The sequence below is a fragment of the Artemia franciscana genome, chromosome 14 (assembly GCF_032884065.1).
Source record: "Artemia franciscana chromosome 14, ASM3288406v1, whole genome shotgun sequence".
Lineage (NCBI taxonomy): Eukaryota > Metazoa > Arthropoda > Branchiopoda > Anostraca > Artemiidae > Artemia > Artemia franciscana.
In genome coordinates, this window is record NC_088876.1 from 8,843,166 (window position 1) to 8,867,923 (window position 24,758).

Sequence of the window (24,758 nt, forward strand, 5' to 3'; positions counted from 1 at the left end):
GTTTTCAGGGTGAGTTTTTTCTGGTGATGGGGATCAGGGGGAGGGGATTTCCTTGAATAATATTTACATTGAAGAGTTTTTCATGAAGGAAGAGAATTTTCCATGAAGGTCGCACCGGATTTCTCAGCATTATTTAAAAGATGATAAGAAATTAATTAAAAAAACAAGTTGTTTTAACCGAAAGTCAGGAGCAACATTAAAACTTAAAACAAACAGAAATTATTACGTATATGAGGGGCTCACCCCCTCGTCAATACCTTGGTCTTTACGCTAATTATATTTAGTTCTTTTAAACGAGCTATTTATTCGAATTAAACGGTTATTCTGATTCAGGGGTCATTATTAAAGAACTGGAACAAAATTCGAACTTTAGCCTAAATAGCAAGGCATTGATGGGGGGGGGGGCGAATCCTCCCATATACGAAACATTTTTTTTCTTTTTAAGTCCTAATATTGCTCCCTTTTTTAAGTTGAAAAAAACTTTTTTTTCAATTAATATTAATAGGAAGGCACTTAACTATTACCAGGGAAGACTAAATTGATAAAATAGCCTCAAAGGAAAGTACTATTGCGTTTTTTTACATTGTATAATCACCAAACATTACTCAGTCTATAGGTCTATCTGGTGTTTAGTATTAGTGAACTTATAACTATTTTTTGGTAGATAAAACTGAGGTTTGATTTTATGATGTATTAACAAACATTGGTATATGATATATGTCAAGCATTTCTTATATGTCACCAAACATTACCTACTTTATAACATATCTAGTTCAGAACTTATAAATATACTTTTAGTAAATATAGCTGAAGCGAATTTTATGATATTTTACCAAACATTGATATTTAATATATGTCAAACATGGATATTTCACCAAGCATTGATATTTAATATATGTCAAACATGGATATTTCACCAAACATTGATATTTAATATATGTCAAACATGGATATTTCACCAAACATAGATATTTAATATATGTCAAACATGGATATTTCACCAAACATTGATATTTAATATATGTCAAACATGGATATTTCACCAAACATTGAATATCCTATAGTCTAGTGGCAGCGTAGCACGTATAAATTTAGAACTGTATTTGTGGTAGCTGTATGTATGGTTAGATTCTACGATATAAATAGTAACTGTATATTAGTAATGGTAGTAAAACACGCTGTTTATCATGTACAGTTAAACTGAGCGTCGGTAAACAAAAACCTCAACTCAACTCTGACTATATCAGTCTAATATGGTCAGTATTTAAGCTAAGCTCAAAAACATGATGAATTGACATCTGAAGTATTATCTGCCCTCTAGCTTTTTAGTTGTGATATGTGGAAAAGCCTCGGCAACAATTTTAATTGAACCTGCCTTTCTTTTTTTGGAGCAGTATTGCTCTACTCCTAAGAATACTGACACCGAAGATTTCTATTGATAAAAAATAAGCTTTAAGGAAATTTGTAAAAAATTGTGACAAACCAAATGAAGCCCAAAGTAGGAAATAGCAAGCGATTTTCTCCCAGGGAAAGGGAAACATTCTTGAAAGTAAATATCCCTCGATAAAGATCATCTTGAACCCATGTCCAGTTGAAAAAGTTTAGTAGATACAAACACCTAACAATTCTTACGAAGCAAGGGAGCCAAATTATGAAAGAGAAAAGGAATATACTATAAAAAAAACTTCACAGCCATAAAAAACGCCTTTACCACATAAATGACTGCATCTCAAAGAAGAATAAAGGAAATACGAAAACTATTTGAAGATGAGCTATTTAAAATAAGAAAAACTAGTAAAAATACAAAAATAAGAAGAAAGGCTTAACAAATGTTTAAATCAAGGGAAGCTTATCTAAATCGACCGAACACCCCATTGTAATCCAGTCAACAAGGACAAAGGGTTTTGAATCATTAAATCTATTATGTTTTTATCAATAAAAATTAATTCCAAATAATGCACAAAATTTAGTTTAACAAAGAACTGCTTTTTGTCTCTTTATTCTTGCGTATTTCTTTCCTTCGTACTAGCGTTTCCGAAACTACTACTAAAGCACTCTTAGCGTTTGCCTAAACATGTCATCCTCAACTCTGTCTGTTATCTATTTATTTTCTGATTCCAAAGAAATGATTTATAACCTCTGCGCCCTTTTTATGCGATTCCTTGTAGGAGATTTATGCATATCGTTCAGTGGAAAACCTAAAGGTAAAAAGACAGTTTGGAGGGAAATAATGCGGAAAATTGTAGGGCTAGGAAAGTGAAAACAATCATATGAAAAAGATATGTATTGTCTTAGACTTATTTAAGTCATGCAATAATTTGAAACTCTGTTAGAGAATTTTAATATTTTTCAGGATAATCATGAAAATAGATTGATTTCTTTAAATCACTAGCGATATAATGAAAAACATAAAAGAGCCACCTTCTTGTTTAGTACCTAATTGACATTTCAAACAGTTCGTGGTAACGAAAAGGAGCGACCCGGCTCAATAGTAACCAAAACTCTTAAAAACGGAATTTTGATACCAATACTTAAATCAAAAGAATTGCATTTTAATGCTGATTTTAAATATACAAGTTTCATCAAGTTTAGTCTTGCCCATCAAAAGTTAAGAGCCTGAGAAAATTTGCCCTATTTTAGAAAATAGGAAACACCCCCTAAAATTCAGAGAATCTTAACGAAAATCACATCATCAAATTCAGCGTATCAGAGAACCCCGCTGTACAAGTTCCAAGCTCCTATCTACAAAAATATGGAATTGTATTTTTTGCCAGAAGACAAGTCACGGATGCGTGTTTATTTGTTTTTTTCCCAGGGGTGATCGTATCGACCCAATGGTCTTAGGATTTTGCGAGAAGGTTCATTCAAACGGAAATAAAAAGTTCTGGTGCCCTTTTTGAGTAACCAAAAAATTGGAGGGCACCTAGGCCCCCTCCCACGCTCATTTTTCCCAAAGTCGTCCAATCAAAATTCTGAGATAGCCATTTTATTCAGCATAGTCGAAAAACCTTATGATTATGTCTTTGAGGACGACTTACTCCCCCACAGTCCCCTTGGGAGGGGCTGTAAGTTACAAATTTTGACCAGTGTTTGCATATAGTAATGGTTATCGGGAAGTGTACAGACATTTTCAGGGGAATTTTTAGGTTGGGGTAGGGGTTGAGATAAGGGGGCTAGGTGGGGAAAACTTTCATGGAGGAATTTGTCATGGGGGAAGAATATTTCCATGAAGGGAGCGCAGCATTTTCTGGCATTATTTAAAAAAACAATGAACAAATAAATATGAAAAAGTTTTTTCAACTGAAAGTAAGGAGTAGCATTAAAACTTAAAACGAACAGAAAATATTAAGCATATAAGGGGTTCACCTCCTCCTAATACCTAACTCTTTATGCAAAAGTATTTTTAGTAATTTCAAGTATTTATTCTAAGGCCTTTGTGATTCAGGGGACAAAATTTAAGCTTTAGTGTAAAGCCCGAGGTATTGACGAGTGGGCGAATCCTTTCATATACGTAATGAAAACATACGAATAGAGAAGTGTGTTCTGTAAGCCAATTCGTAAGTTAGGTATATCTTTTACTAATGAAAAGTTTTATAAAAAACTAAAAATGCTAGTTGCCTTTTTAAGTAACCAGAAAATTGGAGGGTAACTGGGCCCCTGCCCCCTCCTTTTTTTTCAAAATCATTCTATCAAAATATGGGAAAGCCATTTAGCCAAATAAATGAATATGCAAATTTCGTTTTAATTATTCATCTGCGGAGAGCCGAAATCAAAACATGGATTAAGTAAAAAACGTTCAGAAATTAAATAAAAAACAAGTTTTTTTTAACTGAAAGTAAGGAGCGACATTAAAACCTAAAACGAGCAGAAATTACCCCCTATATGAAAGGGGCTGTTCCCTCTTCAGCGCCCTGCTCGTTACGCTAAAGTTTTTACTGTTTTAAAAAGTAGAGTTGAGAGAAAGAGTCAAACTTTAGCGCAAAGAGCGAGGCGTTGAAGAGGGAACAGCCCCTTTCATATACGGGGTAATTTCTGCTCATTTTAAGTTTTAATGTCGCCATTTTGTTCAATATAGTCAAAAGATCCAAAAACTATGTCTTTTAGGATGACATGACCCCTCACAGCTCCAGAGGAAGGGACAGAGACTATACACTTTTCTCGATGTTTACATATATTATTGGCTGTTGGGAAGTATACACATACTTTTTCAGGGAGGGAATTATCCGGCGGGGGGTTACGTGGGAGGATCTTTCTGTGGAAGATTTTTTGGGAAAAGGGGTTTCCCGTGGAGGGGGAGCTGATTTCCCGGCATTATTTGAAAAAGATCAGAAATTAAACGAAAAAACTAATTTTTTCAACTGAAATTAGGGAGCAGCATTAAAACTTAAAACGAACAGCAATTATTATGTATATAAAGGTATTGTCCCTCCTCAATACCTTGCTATTTACGCTCAAGTGTGAGTAGTATCCCCATGATGATTTTAAACACATCCATACCCACTCCTCCTTTCTTTCTTTAGTGATTTAAGCTGAATGGCAATTACCTCTGGGGAAGACGTAGGTGCATGTTACTTCATAGGTTTTTTATGACACACATATTCATCGATTCCATGACACACACATCCATTGATTCTATGACCCACATGTCAAACCCTACCTCTACTTTTAAACGGATCCCTAATTTTAAACGGAGCCCTACTTTTAAACTGAGTCCGAGTTTTAAGTCCATCCCTATGCCTTCGTTCCTACGACAGACCTAGTTTTAAATTCGTCCCGATCCCGTCATTAACACGACAGCCATCAGGTGTCTGCTACGTAGGGAATGTTTTCTAAGAGATGCAGGTACAAGTTAAGTAACATGAGATTGTTTGCCTACGTTGAGGATAGCGTAATCTTGCGTGACTTGACGGATTTATTGGCAGGAACACTTCTCGCGAGACAACCTAGACTGCAGGGGCCCACTTGTAACTGTTGTTTCCGGTTGTAACTGAGGATGGTACACATGTGGATGTTACATAATGACGGCAAACATGCGGGTGTTACGTAATGGGGGCGCACACGTAAGATGTCATGCAATAGCAGCACAGACGTGGGGTGTTATGTAATGATGGTGCACACGCGCGATGTAACGACGTTATTCTTACGTAATGCCAGGGGCCTATATGGGTGTTACGGAATAACAGCGCACACGTGGAATGTTGCATAGTGACAGCGCACACGTGAAATCTTATACAATGACGGTAAACACATCGGTGTTACATAATACTTTAGAGATTTTTTCTACGGGATTTCTTTTTCTTTCGAGGCGTTTTTTTTCAGGGAACTCTTATATTTTAATCATCTTTGTCCCCCTTAGGACTCGAAAGGACCATTTCCACCCAATAGAACTGCACCCTAGACAGCTGGACCAGCAATATATTTCTAATATTATGATTCAGGAAATAGACTTTACGAAATAACCAATTTCACTCGCGGAGAATTAACATTTCCCGCTTACTAGAATGATTAACCTTTTGATTGCGTGTTTCCTATGACTGCAATAACATAGATACTAAGGGAAAAATGGATTACTAGAGTTTGGTTGTACTTGAAGTGTACCTGCTTGCTAAGTAATGCTTTAGAAGGGTATTATAAACCGAGAAAAAGCGATTCTTCACTTGTTAGCGATATGATCGCTAACATTTTGGATGGTTCTTCTTAGAGAATTTCGAGAGGTATTTCTTAGAGAATGATATAAACTTGTTCAATACATAGGAAAATACTCCTTCTTAGAGAATGTTTAGAGATGTTTCCTTACAGAATGATTTAAGTTTGCTCAAAATATAGGGAAATGGGGGCAAAGGACATGTGACTTAATTCTATATTTTGTTCATTTTTACTTGGTATTATTTTCTCCCCATTCCCAGCCCATGAAACTTAATGCCTGACCCACCCCCTATCGAGCAATTTCAGCGACACCTTCTAACATCCAATTCCACATGAGAGCCCAGAAACTATTTCCAATGGAACCCTATCAAGCGATTCCAGTGGGACCACTAAAATACAATTCCACCAGGTCCCTAGCAACCAATGGCAAATTTTAACGGCAGCTCATATAAAAAAGATTCGATTCTCTTTTTAAGGCAACCGAAAAAGGTGATAGAAAGGGATGCTTAATTTATCTAGGTTTGAATCTACCGAAACGGTAAAAAGCACTTGACCAATTTTCGACTAGTCATAACGATGTAGAGGTTCTGAAGGACCGAGAGATGTAATATGATGATCATAAGATGGTAAATAATTAGAACTTCTTAAAACTAGAATGTATATTTTCCAAAACATTATTCCAGAAACTGGATTCAAAGCACTTGTTTATTAATTTTTTCTAAGCCAAGTTGACTAATATCCGAGCCACAATACAGTCATGTTTGTTGTTATTATATTTTTACTTTTAACATCATTTCAAGTTGTTCATGAAGTGTATTATTCTTAGAACTCTCCCAGATAAAGAGAATGATTGTCGTTGCACCTTCCTCCATAAAAGTATTTTATATATTCATGGAGTTCATTTATTTTTCGTTTTAACTTTTTTGGTATTTATACATATCTCGTCATCACTTTTTTTATTTCTTTCAACTATAAATTTTAGCTTGTTTTCTATTGCATATATTCACATCCCATTCCAAAGTATGTTTTTGCAGGGCTCACTCAAGAAATGTGATTAAATTTAGTTACAGTGTCAAAATCTACTTTCATCACTAAATATCTTTCTTCCATTTTATTTACTGTTTTGTTTAAACTCCGTTTTGCAGATCAAAGAATCGACAATATAAAAGATTGTAATCAATATTTTAATCAGTATTTAAATCAATATTTGTGGGATAATTTTCCATCCTATTGCTAAAATCAGGTCAAGAGTCAAATGAACAAGTTTGTAGCGCGTTTGATGAGCCCCTTTTTTAATTTCTTAAATACTTCTTTAGCATTAAAGCACCAATTTTTCCGACTAGAAAACCTATAAAACTTGAATTAATCAGAATTTTTTCCAAATAATAAAAGGAATCCTCGCTCGCAATTTTTTTTTTTTGCGTCGGAGGCTCCCCAGTGCTTATAATTGCAAAATGAATTTTGAGTGGAAAGAACTAGAGGGCATTGGCAACAACCTACACGTGGTAACTCTGAGAACAGTGGACCATGATTTATTTATTGAAAAAGAACCCATTGCTGTTAATTTAAGATGCCAGTCAGCCTTTGAGAACCCGGCCCAATGTCTAGTAATGAGGTTGTGTGTTTCCAGATATGCTAGAAAACCCAGAAATTCAGTTTACTGGTATAACTTTATTAACTCTCTTTTCCTTTTATTCTTTGGGGAAAATATTTATTAACTGAAGTTTTATAGTTTTTTTTTGTCGGAAAAATTGGTGCTTTAATGCTAAAGAAGTATTTAAGAAATTAAAAAAGGGGCTCATCAAACGCGCTACAAACTTGTTCATTTGACTCTTGACCTGATTTTAGGTATGGGATGGAAAATTATCCCACAAATATAGATATAAAACTGATTAAAATTCTGATTACAATCTTTTATATTGTCAATTCTTTGATCTACAAAACGCAGTCTAAGCAAATTAGTAAATAAAAAGGAAGAAAGATGTTTAGAAATTAAAATTATATTTGACACTGTAACTAAATTTTTAATCACATTTCATAAGTGAATCCTGCTAACATATTCTATAAAATGAGATATGCATATATGCAATAGAAAACAAGCTAAAAATTATAGTTAAAAGAAAGAAAAAAGTGATGACGAGATATGTATAAACACCAACAAATTGCAAAAAATAAACGAAAACGAAGTGAAAAATAAAACGAAAAATAAATGAACTCCATGAAAATATGAAAAGCTTTTATGGAATGAGGTGCATCGACAATGGTTTTCTTTATCTGGGATAGGTCTAAGAATAATACACTTCATGAACAATTTAAAATGATGTTAAAAATAAAAATATAATAATAACAAACATGACTATATTTTGGCTCGGATATTAGTCAACTTGGCTTAGAAAAAATAAAAGAACAAGTGCTGAGAATTCAATTTCTTAGGATTCAGTTTAATCTTATGACCAAGGACACTACAGCTGTTTAACTTAAAAGAGGAATGACATTAAATTAAGGATATAACTCCTACTATAAACTTTAGCAATTTGTTCTTCTAAGCACCAGAAGTAAGTTTTCAAAACTTACATCTAGAAGAGCACAAATACGTGAGTAATTATTTTTCAATATTTTCTGTCAAAATAACTGCCAAAGCACAAAAGGAATTACCGTATTACATAAATGAAATGCACAATGGAAGTAAACCAAGATCATATGTTATTTTTAAATGTGGTATTTATCTATGAAACAAAAAAACGACTTTTCAAACATCTAAGTTTTTCCATATTTGGGTGAAAATAACTCATTCGTGTGTTATTCACATAAAGGACATTACATTTCCTTGTACTTACATTTTCTTAAACTTTTTACTTAGTTCTTGACAGTAATGTACATGGAAGTTATGGAATTTGAACTATAAAGATAACACAAAGTAAATTTTCTGTTTAGAACTGACAGAGAAAGAACTATATTCACAGCAAGAGACAAAAATTCAAGGTTCTGATAGTTACCCCAGTTTCACTATTTCTCTCTCTCTCTCTTTCACTCCCCCCTCTCTCTACCTCTAATTATCTTTTCTTTCATATTTTGTTATGAAGTTTATTTTTTTAAATCATTTAAAATGTGACAAAAACATAACTCAGCATTTTAAAGTGCTTTCTAAACTAAATTTTTCTAAAATTAGTTCTTGATATGCACCATGTCATTATTTTTCAAACAGTTCGTGGTAACGAAATTGTAGTAAGGAGCGACCCGGCTCAATAGTAAACAAAGCTCTAAAAAACGGAATTTTGATGCTAAAATATACATCAAAAGAATTGGATTTTCATGCTGATTTTGAATATATAAGTTTAATCAGCTTTAGTCTTTGTCATCAAAAGTTACGAGCCTGAGAAAATTTGCTTTATTTTGGAAAATAGGGCAAAACACCCCGTAAAAGTTATAGAATCTTAACAAAAATCACACCATCGTATTCGGTGTATCAGAGAACCCTATAGTAAAAATTACGAGCTCCTATCTACAAAAAAGTGGAATTTCGTATTTTTTGCCAGAAGACAAATCACGGGTGCGTGTTTATTTGTGTGTTTGTTTTTTTTCCCCCAGGGGTCATCGTATCAACCAAGTGATCCTAGAATGTTGCAAGAGGGCTCATTCTGACGGAAATGAAAAGTTCTAGTGCCCTATTTAAGTGACCAAAAAAATTGGAGGGCACCTAGGCCCTCTCCCACGCTCATTTTTTCTCCAAAGTCAACGGATCAAAATTTTGAGATAGCCGTTTTGTTCCACATCGTCGAAAACCATAATAACTATGTCTTTGGGAATGACTTACTCCCCCACAGTCCCTGGGGGAGGGGCTGCAAGTTACAAACTTTGACCAGTGTTTACATATAATAATCGCTATTGGGAAGTGTAGAGACGTTTTCAGGGGGATGTTTTTGGTTTTGGGGGTGGGGCTGAGGGGAGGAGGCTATGTGGGTAAATCATTCCGTGGAGAAATATGTCTTGGGGGAAGAGAAATTCAGTGAAAAGGGCGCAGGATTTTCTAAAACTACTATAAAAAAAAAACAATGAAAAAATAAACATGAAAAAATTTTTTCAATTAAGGAGAAAGTAAGGAGTAAAATTGAAGCTTAAAACGAACAGAGATTATTACGCATATGAGGGGCTCTAAATATACTTTAGCATAACAAGCGAGGTATTTAGGAGGAGATAAATACCTCGCTTTTTATGCTAAAGTATTTTTAGTAATTTCAACTATTTATTCTACGGCCTTTCTGATTCAGGGGTCATTCCTAAAGAATTGAGACAAAACTTACGATTTAGTGTAAAGAGCGAGTCATTAACGAGGGTACAAACCCCCTTATATCTATATATATATAAAAATAAGTTGTCTGTGGATGTGTGGGTCTTTCTGTCGGGTGACGTCATGTTTGTGTGTTGACTGACGTCATGAAGTTAGTTGTCGTCATTTTTGTTATGACGGTGACGTCATTAAAGATATTTAAGACATGCGTTCACATAGAAATCTATTAATGTTTAACTGTAAAATGACTGATGAACTTACAATGGCAACAGCCGAGGAAGATGCTCAAAGAGTCTATGCCAAAAAACTTGCTGCTGATAGAGAAAGTAAGAAAAGAAAGCGTGCCGAGGAATCAAAAGAACAGCAAGGAAACAGGCTTGAGGCTGATAGAGAAAAAAAGAACAGAAAGCGTGCCAAGGAACTACCAGAGCAACGGCCAGCGAAACCAGACTTGCTGCTAAAAGAGAAAGTGAAAAAAGAACGCGTGCCAAGGAACTACCAGAGCAAAATGAAACCAGACTTGCTGCTAAAAGAGAAAGTGAAAAAAGAAGGCATGCCGAGGAGCTACCAGAGCAACATGAAACCAGACTTGCTGCTAAAAGAGAAAGTGAAAAAAGAAGGCGTGCCGAGGAATCACAAGAACAGCAAGAAATCAGGCTTGCTGCTGATAGAGAAAGTAAGAAAAGAAAGCGTGACGAGGAATCAGAGCAACCTGAAAGTTATCGCCTGGCATTCAGGTACAGCCCAGTCGATGATTATAGCTTGAGTAGATGTGTTCAAATCGGGACTATGTCTAAAATTTGTCCCTATTGCAAGGCCTTGAAATTCAATGGTGAAACAATGGGAAGGTGTTGCGTCTCAGGAAAAGTTAAACTTCCTCTATTGGCTGCACCACCAGAGCCATTGAAGACTTTCCTTACTGGAAATACGCCAGAATCTAAGCGTTTTTTGTCACAAATCAGAAAATAAAACCCATGTTTCCAAATGACGTCGTTTGGAGCCCAAATCGAAAATACAGATCAATTTATGTCCACTTTCAAAGTAAAAGGGCAAATTTATCATAGAGCAGGGTCCCTTCTACCATTCTCAGGCGAGAATCATAAATTTTTATAATTGTACTTCATCAGTGATAGAAATTCTGAATTGAATGCACGTTGCGAAATTTCTCCCAACGTTGAAAGGACAATCGTTTCCCAATTGCAACATCTTTTCCACGAAAATAATAATTTAGTGCGTCTGTTCAAAACAGCCATCGATTTGATGCCTACTGATACGCATAAAATTGTTATTTCCGCTGACAAAACGCCTCCTGGCCAACATGTGCGTAGATACAATGCTCCAACTATCGACGAAGTGGCAATCGTTATGGTCGGTGATCAGTTTTTACCTCGAGATATTATTCTTCATAAGCGAAACGCTCATCGATGCCCTACAATATCCTATCATTTTTTGGGATGGAGCCGACGGCTATCACTTTAATATTAAATTGATGAATCCAGCCACTAACAAAGAAATGAATAAGAAATGCAGTGCAATGCATTATTATTCCTATAGACTAATGATTCGGCAGGATGAAGAAAATTATATTTTAAAATGCCGTCAATTGTTTCACCAATTCGTCGTTGATATGTATGCTAAAATTGAATCAGAACGTTTGCTATATATCCGCCTGAATCAGACCAAGCTCCGCTCTGAACAATACATTCATTTGCGAGATGCAGTTATAAATGACGGTAATACCACAAACGTTGGAAGATTAACAATTTTACCTTCGTCATATGCTGGCAGTCCCCGTCATATGCATGAATATGCTCAAGATGCTATTGCGTATGTTCGTCTCTATGGTCGTCCAGATTTATGTATTACATTTACATGTAATCAATCTTGGGACGAGATACTGCAGCTTTTACTTCAAGGACAATCGGCGGTTCATAGACATGACATTACGGCGCGTGTCTTCCAGCAAAAGTTGAAATCACTGATAAACTACATAGTAAATTTTGAAGTGTTTGGGTCAGTGCGATGCTGGATGTACTCAGTGGAATGGCAAAAACGAGGTTTGCCACAAGCACACATAATAATCTGGCTACATAAAAAAATTACTTCGAACGAAATTGATGATGTGATTTCCGCTGAAATATCTGATGAAAATGTCGATAAGGGGTTACATGATATTATTGTACAAAAATATGATACAGGGACCTTGCGGTGCACTGAACGAAAATTCACCATGCATGGCCAAAGGAAGGTGCACAAAGCAATATCCTCGACTTTTAGTATCCAACACAATTACTGGCAATGATGGTTACCCACAATATAGAATAAGATCTACTGAAGATGGCGGTAAAACAGCAATAATAAAGAAGCGTAACGGTACCACCATCGAAGTAGATAACCAGTGGGTTGTTCCATATTCCCCATTATTATCAAAAACATTTAATGCACACATAAACGTTGAATACTGTAACTCCGTAAAGGCAATCAAATACATATGTAAATACGTCAACAAAGGCAGTGACATGGCAGTTTTTGGCTTGCAGCCCGAAATCAAAGATATCGACGAAATCGTACAATATCAGGCTGGAAGATACATAAGCAGTAATGAAACTGTTTGGCGAATTCTTTCATTTCCGATACATGAACGTGGTCCAGCTGTTGTTCACTTAGCGGTACATATACAGAATGGTCAACGTGTATAGTTCTCGGAAACCAACGTGCAAAAAAGAGCCCTGAATCCACCGGATACAAAGTTAACCGGTTTCTTTTCGCTTTGCAAAAATGATTCTTTTGCAAAAAACTGCTGTATACTGAAGTGCCTTCGTATTACACGTGGAATACTAAAAATAAAGTATTTGAACGTCGAAAAAAGGGGAAGTCAGTCGACGGCCAACCTACCATCTTCAAAGATACCACGATAGGAAGACTTTACACCGTTCACCCCAATCAACATGAATGCTTCTTTCTACGCCTGCTTTTGGTGAATGTACCCGGTCCAACATCCTTTGAGCATTTGAGAACTGTAAACGGTACTATACATGACACTTACCGTAGTGCATGCCAAGCTCTGAATTTACTGGAGAATGACCAACACTGGGATAACTGCATCAATGACCCGTGCGAAACGTCAACTCCAAGTCAAATTCGTGCATTGTTTGGCATCATTTTAACAACTTGCTCTCCATCAGCTCCTACAGAGTTATGGGAAAAATACAAGTCAAAAATGTCCGAAGATATACTCCATCGAAAACAGTTAGAGACGTCAGATATGACTTTTGATTTTACATCAGAAATTTATAACTACACTTTAGTTATTATAGAAGATTTGTGCGTACGTATGGCAAACAAACCTCTTCAGGATTTGGGAATGCCTTCACCTAACCGTATCGCTGCTGTTTCGACATGTGTAGAATTGGATCGTGAACAAAGTTACAGTACGAGTGATCTATTGTCGTATGTACAAAATAACATTTCCAAGTTAACGTCGGAACAAAAAGACATTTATGATACGATAATGCATTGTGTCAATAACAACGTTGGAGAAATTTTCTTTTTGGATGCGCCAGGAGGTAACGTTTGTGATAAAACTGATTCTGGCATCAATTCGATCAAAAAATGATATAGCGTTGGCAATTGCGTCGTCCGGAATAGCCGCAACATTGCTGCCTGGTGGAAGAACTGCTCATTCCGCTTTGAAATTGCCTCTGAATTTGCATTCTACAGAAACTCCCACGTGCAATATTTCCAAATCATCTGGGATGGGTAAAGTATTGCAGCAATGCAAACTTATTATTTGGGATGAGTGCACAATGGCACACAAAAAATCGCTCGAGGCTCTGGATCAATGCTTGAAAGATTTGCGAGGGAAGTCAAAACCCTTTGGCAGCACATTAATATTGCTTGCGGGAGATTTCAGGCAAACATTACCTATAATACCTAGATCAACTCCTGCAGACGAAATGAATGCTTGCCTGAAAAATTCTAATTTATGGGCACACGTAAAAACATTAAAATTAACTACAAATATGCGTGTCCGATTGCAAAACGATGACTCTGGTCAAACATTTTCAGATCAATTGCTGGCAATTGGAAACGGAAAGCTCCCAGTAGACTCAATTTCAGGACGTATACAACTACCTGCTGATTTCTGTAATTTAGTGACGTCCAAAAATGAATTGATTGAAAAAGTATTTCCGAATATTCTAAACAATTATAAAAATAATAAATGGCTAAGTGAAAGAGCGATTCTTGCACCCAAAAATATAGACGTCCACGAAATCAACAATATTGTTTTGACCAAGATTCGAGACCAGGCAGTCCTTTACAAGTCAGTCGACACAGTTTTGGAACCAACTGAAGCGGTTAATTATCCATCTGAATTTTTAAATTCCGTGGATCTTTCAGGGTTTCCATCACACGTGCTACAACTAAAAATAGGCGTACCAATAATACTTTTAAGAAATATCAACCCACCAAAGCTTTGCAGTGGCACGCGACTTGCCGTAAAAAAAAAACAATGGAAAACCTAATAGAGGCCACAATCTTGACAGGGCCTTTTGAGGGTGAGGCTGTTCTTATTCCTCGCATTCCCATGATTCCAACGGATCTGCCTTTTCAATTTAAAAGATTGCAATTCCCAATTCGATTAGCATTTGCAATCACCATTAACAAAGCTCAAGGTCAATCATTAGAAAAATGTGGTATAGATCTTAATACTGATTGTTTTTCCCATGGACAATTGTACGTTGCATGTTCTAGGGTCGGTAAACCTGACAATCTATTTATATGCAGCGACAATTGGACAGCGAAGAATGTTGTATATTCGCAAGTTTTACGCAGTTAATTTGTATTGTATCTATCTATCTATCTATCTATATAAAAACGATTTTTGTGTATGCATGTTTGTTTGTTTGTAAAAAGAGCGTTTGCATATGACGTCATTATTAGTACATAAGGATTTGTAAATGCACAGACAATGGGAAAGCCAAGAATGTTGTATATTCGCAAGTTTTACGTAGTTTGAAACACATATATAAATCCATCTATATTCACAGGTGGGACACAGGGACACAACTACAATGGCGCGTAACTAATATGGCGCGTAACGAGTTACGCGCTCGGGGGGGGCTTGGGGGGGGCGCGAAGCACCCCACCAACTAGGTGTACCAACAGCTAGTACATAATAAAAATATAAGAATATAAAAGTTTGTTACGTAAGTTAATTCTTAAGTTACGTATATTTTTTACTAATAGAAACGTTAGTTAAAAATTAAAAGTTATAGTTGCCTTTTTATGTAACCGAAAAATTGGAGGGCAACTAGGCCTCCTTCCCCATCCCTTATTTCTCAAAATCGTCTGATCAAAACTAAAAGAAAGCCATTTATCCAAAAAAGGAATTAATATGCAATTTCATTCTAATAATCTGTTAATCTGATTCAATACAAAAAATTCAATAAGATTGGACAATTCCTATGGCGGAGAGCCAAAATCAAACATGCATTAATTCAAAAATGTTCAGAAATTAAAGGAAAAAAAGCTAGTTTTTTAACTGTAAGTAAGGAGCGACATTAAAACTTAAAACGAACAGAAATTACTCCGTATATGAAATGGGTTGTCCCCTCTTCAACGCCTCCCTCTTTACGCTAAAGCTTTTAATTGTTTTAAAAAGTAGAATTTTGGCAAAGAGTCAAACTTTAGCGTAAAGAGGGAGACGTTGAATAGGGGACAACCCATTTCATATACGGAGTAATTTCTGTTCGTTTTAAGTTTTAATGTCGCTCCTTACTTACAGTTAAAAACTAGCTTTTTTTCCCTTTAATTATAATAAAGCTTAGCTCTCAAGGCGTATAATTGCTATTGGTTTCCCAAAAAGCTCTTTAGACTTTGTCTCTCTTTCTTGCTTTTATGAGAAGAAGCTATAAAATTAAATATTTAATACTAATTTTAAACTATTTACAATTTAATACCTTTAGCAGAATCTATACGCAGTACCATATTGTAATTTGAACTATTACAAATAAAGTAGACAAATATATTTGTTGCAAGTATCTTGGTTCTAGTGCTTTGGCTCCACAAGTACCTTGTCATTAAAAAACAAAATTATAGTGAGATATCTCAAAATTCTGAGCTTTAAACTACTTTTGTCAAACACTAAAATAAATCACCCGTGATGAAAACTTATCCAGTCTTTGATAGATTTTAAAATACCAGGTTTAGTGAAAATTAGATCTTGCTCTTTGCATTGTTTATATAGAAACTAACACAACCCAAATATATGATAAAAAAAAATCAGAAGAACTGGGACTTATATTTTTAATGAAAAATACCTCCATGGCAGATGTTGGTAGTTTTGGACTCCAAATTAAAAAACTAACATTGGTTAATAATTTGCAGGAAAACTAAGCTAAAAAGAACCGGCAGTAAGTAGGTTAGAAGTCTAGCTTTATTATGAATATCTAGCTGTCTCTGGGTATTCTTAATGTTTGAATTTCACCAACAAAAACTTTGTCAAATTTAGTCAATTGGTTAATGTAGTTAATTGTATCAAAGCACCAACACCGACGGGAACTTTGAGCTGTCGTTAAAATTTTATTTATTTTTAAACACCCTAAAGAAAAATCATAAGAATTCAGGTATTTGACGTAAATTTTATCCATTGACTTCATTTTAGAGCTCCTTTAATTCACAATTTATATTATTTCCACATCCATTACTTTCCTGTTATTCTTATAAGATATATTACTCACAAAACTTCTTGTAAATTACTGTTCTCCCTTCTTCCAAGCTTGAAGAGTTTTTGTAGTATTATTAGCTGTTTTTCACTTTTCTAGAAAGAAATATACAAAAAAAAGTGCGACGGTGCGGATACATAAAACTCATTTTCTAACTAATAATTCATTACAAACAAAAAAAAAAGAAAAAAAACTACCACTAATAACAACCAATCTCTCATCAACTCATCAATAATAATAACCAATCTTATAATAATAAACAGAAAAAAGAGAAAAAATAAATAAGAGATCATAAGAAGGATAAGGTGAAAGACTAGAATGAGTATTAAAAAGGTATATAAGAGGTATACAATTATAAGAGGTATAAAATTTGCTTCAAAATTGTATTTTGGGATCAGCCGTAATTGTCATACTAATCATAAACAAGAGTAGGTCAGCCCACCTAAAAGGGACTGGCGGCACTTTCAAAACCGTCAGGGCCCTAAAATGATTGGCGCTATCAAACACTCTTGTTCCGTTGGCAATGTCGTAATCTCCCTGTGTAGATAAATGGGATGAACTATGGTTGCACCATTTTATTCTCCCTTCATATCTGTACGAACTTAACGTGAGTATCTCTAAAGTAAAACAGTTCAAAATAGGCATGAAACCTTTTTATTGATAGTGAATAGATATAAAATTATTTAACTGGATATTTCGAACACATATACAGTGTTTTACTATTCATCATCAGCTGATGAGGAACACTGTATATGTGTTCGAAATATTCAGTAAAATAATTTTAACATAAAAAGGTTTCATCCCTATTTTGAACTGTTTTACTTTCGTCATGGAAAGGCAGTGTGGTCTTCAAAGTTATCTACGTGCGTATCTCTGGTATTTGTCGCAAGAACTGAAGGTTCATTTTGGTTTTTGGTAATAAATTTATTGAAACCATTCTAATTAGAATATGAATACCTTAAATTCCTGTTATATCAGTTTTCACTTCTTTATAATAGAATGATTTTAAAATCAATTTTTTCTCTAATATCTACCAAGTGTTTGTATATGTTTTAGTTAAATTTACATCTTTTTATTATTTTTGAACAGAAATTTACCATTTGCAATGCTAACTACCATGTCAAGATTATCAGTAAGAACTGTGTCTTAAATCGATTAGGATACACTTAGGAAAATATTTTGTTTTCAGTCTTCAACAACTGGAGAATACCGTTACCAACAACTACGTTACCAACAACTGGGAAACTATGTAAAAACATAGTTTCCCAGCGAAGTATATCATTCAAACCTGAGGATTTTCTCTTTTTCCATGTAGGCGAACACCGGAACACCGGAAGCGAACACCGGACACCGGATTGAAATTGAAGCGAACACCGGAAATTCCTTTTTTTCATGTTCAAGGTTCAAGGTTCTTTTAATATAACCAATATATACAAAATATTAGGTAACTCAAGGCTGAGAGTATAGCTCGAATGCAATTGAGCTACCTTTAAGCAACACTAAATATGCACAAAAATTAAAAATAAATAGTTCTCTTAACCAATCTTGGCAGAAATAAATAAAAAAACAAATCCCATGCCGTACGATACCACTTCCATCCTCCGCGCACCACTTTGAGACACAATTAAATTTACAATTTGGCATATATTTGGCATGAGATGAATTGTATTTCAAACAGAGTACTAGCATTGAACTTTGCATCTATTGAAATTTTATTCATTGTTCTGTGACCTCAGTTGAACTGCTTTCTGGACCGTCAAATTAGATCTTTAGCCCTCCTAATGAAGGCAAATCATGATTTAATGCTCTCATAATTTTTTTTCCATCTTCGCATACTGATTACAGGAGCTCCTAAGCGTCTATTGGAGCTCCCTGCTACATGTTGTATACACCGTAATACCACTATATACTCTTACGAAAGGAGGAAGTTAAACAACGAAAATATTTTCTGTTGTAAAACTGTTCGTGGAAACCAAAATTATTAAAACTGGAATTTTGATATGATTTATAAAAGAATCTGCTTATGATGCTAATTCCAAATATATAATTCATCACGTTTAATGGTACCCATCAAAAGTTACGAACCTGAGAAAATTTGTCTCATCTTTCTAAGTAGAGGGAACCTAAAATTCAAGGAATATTAATGAAAATCATACCATCAGAATAAACATACCAAAGTACCCTACTGTAGAAACTTCAAGCTCCTATAAACAAAAATGTGGAATATTTGTATTTTTGCCAGAAGAGATATCACGGATACATGTTTATTTATTTTGTTTGTTTTTTTGTTGTTTTTTTCTAGGTATGATCGTATCAAAAAATTGGTCCTAGAAAATTTGGAGAGGGTGATTTCAAATGGAAATAAAAGTTCCACTGCCCTTTTTAACTGACCAAAAATGGTTGGAGTGTAACTGACCCCTTCCCACACTCCTTCCCCCCAAGGCTATCTGATCAAAATTTTGAGAGAGCCGTTTTGTTCAGTATAGTCGAAACATCAATTAATTATGTCTTTATGTTTTTATCAATTAATTATCTCTTTAGATTTAAACATCAATTAATTATGTCATTATGTAATTATGTCAATTATGTCTTAAAATGACCCCCGACACCTCTCGGGAGGAGGTCTGTAGGTTATAAGGTTTTCCATTGTTTATGTATAGTATTTGTTATTAAGAAGTATACAAATGTTTATCAGGGGGGGAATTTCGTGCTTGGGAGGGATTTCCGTAGAGAAAATCTTCCTTAGAGGGGAAATTTCAAAGGGGTGAATTTTTCAGGGTATATTATACACTGGAGGATTTGATAAAATTCCTTCGTGATTTTTTAAAATTGTCTTACTATCTCTTTGCCAACTTTATTTTACATGTGTAGATGCTCCATGGGAATTATCCAGGGCTTTCTCCTCGTTTTTGATTTCAAAGAAAAAAATTCCAAAGTTCAAGTTCAAGTTCTATTTATTTTCATAAAATAACAATAACAAAAACAATATCCCAAAGGGCTCAATGGCCCGTTATTTGGGAAACGGCATACAATAAATAAAGAATCATAAAAACTTGTCATAAACATACTAAACAACATCTAAATATAAATATGTAAGGAAAAGAAATCAACTCACCGGCAGTCCCCACGAAACGGCGACCCTCACATCACCCGATAATAAAATACAAATTAAAATTCTCGCGTCATCGAGGATACAACACTAACAAAACAACAACCCAAAAAAGGAAAAAAAAATTAAATAAACCATAAGAAACATTTAATAAGAATCCTTTAATAAGAAACTTTTCATCTGTCTCCTAAAGGAGCCAAGTGTTCGTGACTGCCGGATCTCCAAGTTCCAAGCACGTCCCACAGTCACAGCCAGGCCGAAGTCTGAACGAACCGAGGGACTAGCTGGAATCATCACATCCTCCCGGTTACGAACGATATATAAATTTACTTCCCCTACTAGTTTAAGCAGTCCCGAAAAACAACATGGGAGATCTCCCTGGAAATATTGGTATGCCAACGAAGATAAAGATAAAACATAAATATCTTTAATTTTGAGGAGGTCAAGAGGAGTGTGTGTAGCCGACTGGAGAATTCTTACCGCTTTCTCATAAAGATTGTGAATAGGAGCAAGTACCGAGGGAAATGTGGACATCCACACAGATGAACAGTAACATATATAAGGGTAAATCAGAGAAAGGTATAAAAGACGTAGGATAGGGAAAGGGAATAAACGCTTTAATTTTCGGATGATCCCAAGTCCACGGGAAATTTTCACTCTTATTATTTGAACATGCCACTTAAATGATAAATTTTCATCCAAAAGAACTCCCAGAAATCGCACATATCGATCCGGGGGACGACTTATGGAGCCTCTTGGTGTATGAAGCTCAGTAATTGTGGGGCAGCTCACACCTTTACGAGAAAAAATAAGAAGGTAGGACTTTTTTACATTTAAAGTTAGTTGATTTATGTCAAACCAAAAGAGTATTTTCTCAGTCATTGCTTGAAGCTTTAGAATAAGGGATGATTCATCCAGAGCTGCAGCACCTAAAGTAGTGTCATCTGCAAATGCTATTAATTCTTCTTGACTATTATGTGTGAACACCAACGTACTCTGAGAGTAAGATTTGTGACATAATCCACAGCAAACATTGTTAATTGGGGTGTTAAAAAGTCGGTAGAGATCGTTCACATATATGAGGAAGAGGGTTGGCCCAAGAGTAGAACCTTGGGGTACTCCGTATTCAATTAGAACTTTTTCGTCTGTAACTTCTGTGGCGATAGATCTGTCAGTTAGGTATGACTAGAACCAAGACAATGCTTCCCCACGGACACCAAAATGACAAAGTTTACCAATGAGAATCTTATGTGTAGGGCTGTCAAAAGCTTTCTTTACATCAAGAAAAATGGCTGCAGGAATAAGATTAGAATCTAAAGATCGTCGTATAAACTGAAGAAGTCTATTACAAGCATGTTCTGTAGAATACTTTGCGCGAAACCCAAACTGATGCTGATGGAAAAAAAATTTAGCTTCAAGAAATCTCACCAGACGTTTGAGCATTGCTCTTTCAAATATCTTAGAGAACACTGACAGAAGAGAGATCGGTCTGTAGTTCCCAGGATCCTTTCGGTCACCTCCTTTAAAGAGAGCTATAACACGAGGAAGATTAAGACGTTGGGGTCTTTGAACTCCTAGTTCAAATGACCTATTAATCAAGTGGTAAATTGGGATGATAATCGATGGAAGAATATGTTTAATTACTTTAGCAGAAATTTGGTCGAAACCTGCTGAAGAATTCTTTAAAGACAGAACAATATTTCTAATTTCCTGCACCGTAACCTCCCCAAGAACCATTGATTTCAAGCACGAGGGACCTAAGAACTGCTTCCAAGACTGTGACACAGAGGAATAAGAAACGCTATTAGCAGTGTTTTTCCCTATCTCCGCAAAGAATTTATTCATATGATGTCGAATTTGGCCTTTTTCTGTTACAAGTTGATCGTCTACAATGAGAGACTTAGGGAGACCTTCTGGTTTCATGGACGGCCGACTAGCTTCCTTAATCACGTCCCACGTCTTTTTTATATTTTTACCGCAATCAACAAATCTTTTTGTAAAATATACTGTTTTAGCTCTGCGAATAATTGATTTCAGAAAATTATGGTACAACTTAAATGCTTCTAACTTGGCCTTATTTGGTCTTTTTATGTACTCCTTCCAAAGGTTCTGCTTCCTTTTTATTGATTTTAGGACTCCAGATGTTAACCATGGAGCTACAGGTGTTGATCTTTTTGATCGAGGATTATTTAAAGGAGCTTTTAGACAATAAGACGTGAATTTTTCCTTGACAAATATGTCATTATAATTGCCTAAACTAATATTTTCTGGTAGAGAAAAGTCCCATTTATATGTACCAAGATCTTCTTTCAGTCTATCCAGCTTCACTAGTGAGCAGCAGAATCTCGGTTTATCCTGGGGACTAATCTTTGTGGATTTTGGAGGACTTGAAACAGGGCTGAAACTGGCAAATGGTCGGAAATGTCAGAAAGCAGTACTTCATTCCTAATGGAGTGTAGCGATGAAAAAATATTGTCAATTAATGTTGCTGACTGGTTTGAAATCCTTGTCGGTATGTTTATACAAGGAGCCAATCCGTACGAAATTAGTAAAGACAAGAGATTAGAAGCCTGCCTAGACGACGATTTCGTAAGGTCAAGGTTAAAGTCACCCATCAATAAAACTTCATATTTTTCAGCAAGAACTTTCCTAAGAACGTCATCTAATGTTTCAAGAAATTCAGTCACAGATCCGCTTGGAGAACGATATACTTCGCCAATTATTACCCTTTTCTTAGCGTTAATTGGGATTTCAATAAAAAGTGACTCAAATATTTTTTCATTATTTATGCATAAATCATGTCTTAGTACAGCCTGAAAATTATTTTGGATGTAAAATCCGAGTCCACCTTTTTTGCCCATCTTACGGTTAAGAAAAATCGACATATAACCGGGGATATCCAAAAGTACCTGATTATTCTCATTCAAAAATGTTTCACAGAGACCGATAATTGCTGGGCACGAATCCCTACATAATAATTGAATATCGTCGAATGAAGAATTTAGGCCCTGAATGTTAAGATGCACAACCGGAAAAACATCGCCCCACCGAGCTCCGGAGCCCCAAAATCTCAGCTCCTCCACAAACACGCTATCAATAATATTCAAAAATTTTTCATCAAAACTCTTATTGGGGGCTTTACCAACCGGATTATTTATAATTTCATTAAAATTAACTCTCTTAATTTCATTATCATTTAATCTCTCTAATGTTATGTTGGCGTTAATCCCCAACGGAGAATCAAAATTAACCATAATTACTTACCGATACAGGTGATCGAGAGTCATGCTGTAGTCGCGTGAACACCAGTGACGTCAACTGCTTAACATCCCAAAGTAAAAAGGCAAAGACACGAACTTGATTATTTTGATCTGAAACAAAAAAAAATGACAAGTAAAATAGCACAGGAAGGTGTAAACACTGAGGGAAAAGAATGAAAAATAAAAGGGAAAAATACAATAAGACAAACAACAATAAAGAACAGCACATTTTTTCGATATATAATATATAGAGTGGAAGCGAGCACTCGCTAATGATCATGCGTCAGAATCAAAATCAGTATTGGCCGAGGGGGAAACTAGGGTAAACGGGTCGTAGCATGCGTCATCAACCTTGATCCAGTTGGAACTAGGAGTCTTTTTGGATTCTAGCCATAATCTAGTCCCTTTTTGAACCACCTTGGTGTGAAACACTTTATCGGAGGGAACTTTACAATTTCTTAAATTATAAGCCGTACTCAGAAGCTCTTTCCGACGTTTAGCCAATTCGAATGGAAGGTCAATACTGACGCTTTCCCCGTATTTCTTAGATTACCAACACTAGCCATAATATTATGACCAGATGCTGCTACCGTCCCTTTTTTTAGATGTCAGCACTGTTCACAGTAGAGCTACTTCTACGCACGAACCGCCACGCAAATTCGCTTGTACCTTTTTGTTGTGTTAGTTTGTTATTTAGCATAGTGAAGCAACGCAAATTAGCTGTTAGCTACGATGTTGTTTTAAATAAACCTATCTCTCTCTCTCTCTCTCTCTCTCTCTCTCTCTCTCTCTCTCTCTCTCTCTCTCTCTATTATCCTTATGTCGAAGATTTAAAACAGATACAAGAATAGGATCCGATGCCGGGCGCGAGTTCTGTCTGATGGGACGTTTAGCCTTACTTCTAAGTCTATAGATGGCCGTAAACTTAATATCCCTGTAGTTCCGTATCGACATTTCTGATAAAAAATCATTAACAGTTTCTTCAATGTTTTCATTTTCCTTGTTGGGTATCCCATGGATAAGAATATTCTTGCGCTTAGCGTACAATTCGGTTCTTAAACACTGGTCTTTAACTACAACAAGTGCAGATTTCAAGTCAGTGTTTTCTTTTTTAACGCTGCATTCTCCCTACGAATAATTTCAATCAATTGCTTCAAGTCGTCAATACGCTCATCGAAATACTTTTTTGAGACAGACATCGATAATTATATTATATCGGTAATTAATATATTGCTAAATATACAGTACGCTCGCTTCTTTCCTCAACTCATCAAACTGACATATCAAAGAAACTTACAGGCATGGGCCCCCTTCTTCATAAATCCAAATAAGAGGGGCCCCGGAATTAGCAATGCAGTAATTGATGTAAAACAGGCCACAGTTAAGAGAAATATCACGAAGTAAAAGAGATGTCTTGCCTCGACAAGAGTAAGTTCAGTACTAACTAATAAGAAATTAGAGTTTTTCAAATGAAAGTATGCTAAGGGGAAATTTTCAGGTTGAATCGTCCGCAAGAAATTTTTACAGGGGAGGGGGGTATTTTCGGCAAAGATGGAAATGTCTGGAAGGAATTGGACTAGGAAGGGGGGTGCACTTTATGTTGGATGATATTTTCACGGAGGAGTTTCACGTGAGGGAGTATATTTCATGGAGGGTGAGCCAGATTTACTGGCATTATTTGAAAAACGATCAGAAATTAAATTAAAAACAGTTTATTTTAACTGAAA

At 35.5% G+C, this 24,758-nt stretch overlaps 1 protein-coding gene across 1 annotated transcript in view; it reads right to left on the reverse strand.

The window, feature by feature from the left end:
- Positions 1-24,758, reverse strand: part of LOC136035281 (uncharacterized) — a 59,152-nt gene that overhangs the window by 31,583 nt on the left and 2,811 nt on the right. Inside the window, exon 2 of the mRNA XM_065716965.1 lies at positions 23,036-23,142. The gene's annotated coding sequence lies outside the window, so the exon portion shown is untranslated. The remainder of the gene's footprint in view (positions 1-23,035; positions 23,143-24,758) is intronic.